At 33.8% G+C, this 5,803-nt stretch overlaps 1 long non-coding RNA gene across 1 annotated transcript; it reads right to left on the bottom strand.

Moving 5' to 3' along the window:
- Nucleotides 1-539: 539 nt before the first annotated feature.
- Nucleotides 540-1,317, bottom strand: LOC122194921 (uncharacterized). The gene is made up of 3 exons (XR_006184733.2): nucleotides 1,161-1,317; nucleotides 1,007-1,085; nucleotides 540-808 (listed from the first exon to the last, which is right to left on the bottom strand). It is a non-coding gene; the product is annotated as an uncharacterized LOC122194921 (long non-coding RNA).
- Nucleotides 1,318-5,803: the final 4,486 nt, after the last annotated feature.

The following is a 5,803-nucleotide window of genomic DNA, read 5'->3' as shown; positions in this document are numbered from 1 at the left end:
AAGACAACCAACCGTGTCACTTTCAACAACTGAAGCGGAATACTGTGCTGCAGCCATGGCAGCTCAGGAGTGTGTTTGGTTGGTGCAATTGTTGGAGAATCTTAATCAAGAAGTTGATTACAGCATACCACTATATTGTGACAATCTCTCATCAATTAAGCTTGTTGAAAATCCCACATTTCATGCAAGGACCAAACATATTGAAATCCACTATCATTTTATTCGAAAAAAAGGTGCTTCAAGAAGAACTGGATTTGAGGTATGTTAGAACCACATAACAGCTTGCAGATTGTCTCACCAACGGTCTTCCTGGAGCTAGATTGATTGAACTATGTGATGAGATTGGAATGGTGGAAGCAGGTGTTGAGGGGGAGTATTGAACGTACAACACCTCAAAGCATTAGAAGACCTGGTCCACTTTTATTATTTTATGTTTTTCTTTATTCTCTGTTTAGTTATTTCCTTAGTCAAAACTGTTTAGAAGTTATTTTCAGTGTACTAGCTTGTTGATCCACGTTCCTTGTAGTGTCTATAAGGCGTGTGATAATTTCCTTTTGTATTCAAGTCTTCAGAGAATAATACACATCAGTTGTGTGTAACCAAAACTTCCTCTGTATTTTGCTTTGCCTAATCTGCTGTGTGCAAGTGTGTGTGTGTGTCTAATAGGCCCAAGGTTAACACAACACTCACTAGCTCTGTGTATCCAACACCTTTCCTTAGCAAGTTCGCCAGTTTAACTGAGTCGACATGTTCCCAGTCACAGCGATTTGGGTTTTATCTAATCCAACGAAAGATGCTGATTCAACACCTGTTCATCAATTTTCAGATCATGATTTAGTCGAGTAATTCAATCAATTCCAATTGAGGTTAACAATAATCAGGTATAAAACCAACAATTCAAATTGAGGTTAACATTTACGTTATGAAATTGAAATTAAGCGATTTTTCTGGAAAACCAGAATTAAGTGAAAATTGGGAAGAGGAAAATCTCGAAACATGATCTTACCAGAGAGACTAACTGCGATTTTCAGAGCCTTACGGATTTTCTTTTCGTTGTTCATTGTGACCTTCACCACAATCTTTTGCTGCAAAACCAATCAATTACACAAATTGAGTTTAACTTATTCGAAAAAACAAAACAGAATTGAACAAATGTGTACCTTTGCCATTTCTGTGAAGTAGATGATGATTTGACTGTGCCGAGTTTATCGGTTTTGGATCTAGTAAATTGGAAAATAAGAGGGTTTAAAGAGGACGTGTGAAGATTCAAAGTACTGAGAGGGTATTTATAGATCGTCCAGGAGTTCACAGAGGACGAAGACGACAAGGTCGTCAATGCCGTGGGAAAGGAAGCTTCGCACTATTTTATTTTACAAATAATGTAATAACTTTTTTGGATCTCTGTCAGCAACTTCTGGGACTGTAAAGGCAATAAAAGCACGTCATTTTCTAGATCATATGCATACGTACTTCTTCTTTTTTGAACTTTTGTTTACATGCCTTTCATTTACATAAAAGTTTCAAATTACCCCTTTTTGTTTTTCTACACTACAATTATTTACATATAATAAACCTCAGTTACAAATTACTAAGTGTAACACAGGGTTAGATACACAGCTTTTTCTTATATATAAGTATCTCAATATTATATTATTTTTTATTAACAAAAATAATTATAAAAATGACAGATTAGTATGTTACGATGAAATTGGATTATTCTAAAAAAACCAATGATATTTTTTTAAACACAGAATCATCATTCATTACTTGGGTCTCTGATTCCATTTTATTAATTGATATATATATATATATATATATATATATATATATATATATATATATATATATATATATATATATATATATATATATATTAAAGTTATCCACCTCTTAGTAGGGATGAGATTTAGAACCGTAAAATCGGACCGGAACCGGAATCGTTAGAACAGGTTCCGGTTCCGGGTTTAAAAATTGATTTTATCCGGGTTCCGGGTAATCCAGGTTTGAATCAATCGGGTCCGGGTAAATCGGGTCTAAAAACCGGAACTCGTGTTTGGAACCGAAACCACTTTTAGGGCTTGCATATCTTATTCGTTTCAACTCCGATTGACATGTGGTTTTTTCCAACATGTAGTTTAGAGTTTGTACATGATTTTAGACTATAAAATTGTCATTTTTAGTTTTATATTCATTGACCTACAGTCCTCCAAAGTCAAGATATCAAAGCTGGAAGTTTTTTGTTTTTCAGTTTTTTTGTATTCGGTGAAAGTTTTAAAACATGCATATCTAATTCGTTTGAAGTCGGATTAACATGTGGTTTTTTCCAACATTTAGTTACAGTTTGTACATGAGTTTAGACTATAATTTTGTCATTTTTGGTTTAACATTCAATTATTTATAGTTCTCCGAAGTCGGGATATCAAAACTGAAAATTTTTAACTTTTCACCTATTTGTTTTTGTAATTTCTATTATGTGAAAATGTTAACATATGCATATCTCATTCGTTTAAAGTCGGATTGACATGCGGTTTTTTTCAGAGTATATTTTAGACTATAATTTTGTTAATTTTGGTTTCATATTCAATGAGTTACAGTCCCCCAAAGTCAGTATATTAATTTGAAAATTTTCAAAATTCAACCCACTAGGTAGTAAGTAATTACCAAAAAATTCCGATTTTTTCGGGTTTTCCGGTTATAAACCCACTTTATCCGGTTCCAACCTACCCACTTTGATATTTCCGGGTTTTCCGGTTCTAGACCCACTTTACTCGGAACCGGTTCCTATATACCAGTCCGGTTTCCGGTTCTATAAAATCTCGTTAACAGGTTCTAGGTTTTCCGGGTTTGGACCCACTTTCATCCCTACCTCTTAGGAACACTAAAGTTTCTAAGAGGTTTGTAGAAATGGTCCCATGTTTATCAATATAGGTGCAATTTCGACTTGATTTTTGTAAGGGGTCATTTTTTGATGTATTGTATATTCTTTGTCAAAACGTACTAGCAATCTGACAAGGGTTAGGGCCTCTACTTCCCGATCCTTCCACCACCGCTCACTTACTTTACCTTTGCTTCTGGTTAGTCTTTTATCTCTTTCTTTCTAGATTGTTCCCAACGCCATAGCTTCTCTACCTCTGATCGGTGGCTTCCAACGGCTTCTTGATCTTCATTCTTCTTGATGCCTCCACTGGACCGGAATCAACCATTGGTATGCTGTGCGAGTTCAGCAATCCATTTCAACCACATATAAAGCAGATCCCCACATTACACATTCGGTTATCTGCCCTGACATGCGTACGTCGTTTTTCTTCACTCATCACTGTTTGCTTCCACCGCCTCACCATCTTTTCGGTCAGCATCAACACCGCCATTGTCAACCAATGAGGTTTTGCGCCCGCTCTCTTTCTCTATATCTTTGTACAGATGATTGATTTCTCCCAAATTTCTTTTCATCCGACTTTTTATATATCTTATATTCTCAAGAGGAGATTCATGTTCGTTGGATCATGAATCCAACTTCGAAAATTGCAGATTCATTTTGTTAAACTTTGCTTTAAATAATATGTTAAATGATTTTGTTTTTTGCCGTTGATGGGAGAAGTTGGTTTGTGCTACGGTTCGATTTAGGTGATTAGGGTTGGGGTGATGCCTACTCAATTGGAGCCATTACTATTATGAAAGCTTATTATAGACAGTGTTTGAGTTTCCTATGTGGTTTGATTAATGCATCAATAAAATTTGTCGACTAAATCATTGTCTCTGTTATTCAGGTCCACCAAGAAACTATGCAGAAATTCCGCAGTCGATACTCCAGAAGCAGTGAAGAAGATACAATTTAGGTTTCGTGAAAAAGAAGTAAGTAATCATCCTTCATTTTCCTTTTATACATACACCAATCTTATACGACTCATTCTAATTCTCCTTTCTTTCAATTCTTAGTTTAACAAGATTCTTGGGAAAGGTGATGGAAGGATAATCAACATTCAAAGTGTCTCAGGAGCCATAATTGGGATTCTATCTGATACTGCATCCAAGATTCATCACCACTTATATCTAAAACTACTAGGTACTGCTGATGAAATCAAAATTGCTAAACTCCTCATTTAGGGCCGGTCCAAAGGTTTTTCATGCCCCATGCAAAAAGAGTTAATAATGTCTCGATATTTACATCAAATTTGTTTAAATTATAAAGCTATAATACAAAAACACAACACATTTTTATATTAAAAGATTGTATCCATACACACTAAAACTAGCAAACTTAACCAAAAACAACGGATTAGACATGTTTAATGTCATCCATAAATAATATTCCAAACACTTTGTTGTGTCAAGGAAACATGTTTGGTCTTTGTTACTTAACAAATACATCTTAATAAACAATACCAAAAGAGAAGAATAAAAACTTTTCGCGAGTTGTGATTCGTTGTTTCAAATTGATAGTGGAAATAGTTGAAACTTTAGAAGCAAAGTGATCTAGCAATAAATAAATAAATAAAAATATAAGTAATGCGAAAATTGAAAACAAAAAATTACATTTGCAAGGAACCTAATAAAAATTATCCATAATCCTATAAATCCTATTATAACATAAACACAAGTTATTAACACATATTGGTTTCTATTATACGATGCTAATTATTTACTTTTAAATTATTCTTTGGCAATTTGCATTGATTGGTGTCTTTGCTAACATGGTTTGATTAAATAAATTACAAGTTTGAAAAATAATTATTTACATTGACCGGTATCTTTGGTATCTAACTCTGAATGGAATAAATAAGCAAAAAAACCCAAAGAAGTCTCGCAATCAAATCCAAGGACTCATGAACTTCAAACAAAAACACTGGAACAAATGAGATGAAATTATTTCAACTAGCAATAACATAGAAGTAAACTGTAATCATTTTTCCAAGTCAACTAACAAATTTCAATTGATTTCAGTGGGAATTTAAATACCGACTTTAATAGTAATTTAATTGATTTAGAATGGCTTAATCATTAATCATTACTGAAGCAATAAACAAAAACAAGTTGACCTTTAAACCAATAGCAAGCTAGCAATTAGTAACGGGTGAGCCCATAAATCTATTTGAGAGGCTGAGCAGTGAGCAACCATACTTAGAGACAGACATGAGACAGAGATGCAAAAGGTTGAAGAAGTGAACATAAATCCATCTGAAATCTTGGCATTCTCGATATATAAAATAAGGAATTTCAGAATAAAAAATACGAAAACACCATCTATTACATTTCAAAAATCACAAGAATCAATAATTCAGAAAACAATCAAACATTAAACTAAAACTGGAAATTGCCTGAATCATAAAGCGGAAAAAAAACATATAAAATGAGACAGTTGTATACCAAAATTTTCAAAAACTACCGAGAAAACAAGCGTTATTGTGCATTTGTGTTTCCACATATTCATTTAGATTGCGGTTTGTTGTTTCCATTTGCATATTTTGGTATTCTTATTCTTATTTCTAGAGCAAACACAACTATTGACAGATGGTTATTCAATCGTCAATCAAAATCATGGTCGCTTTTTTGCTGTTGTGTGAAAATTGATTTTTTTGAGTTACCCTTTTTGCGTTTTGCTTGAAAATCGTCATCGACTCCTCGTATTATGTTTTGATTAGTGATTGGATCAGTTGATTTCTATATTACCGCGCTCAAATTTTCACCCACGCCCTGCTTTGCCGCCTTGCGCCTTGCCCCATATCGGCTAAAACCTTCAACCAGATTACATTAAGCCCAAATAAAATAACTATATTTATAAGTAACTAACCAAATATAATGCCCC

Source organism: Lactuca sativa, chromosome 7, assembly GCF_002870075.4.
Source record: "Lactuca sativa cultivar Salinas chromosome 7, Lsat_Salinas_v11, whole genome shotgun sequence".
NCBI lineage: Eukaryota > Viridiplantae > Streptophyta > Magnoliopsida > Asterales > Asteraceae > Lactuca > Lactuca sativa.
The sequence above is the reverse complement of the archived record's forward strand: the minus strand, read 5'-3'. Positions and strand labels throughout refer to the sequence as shown.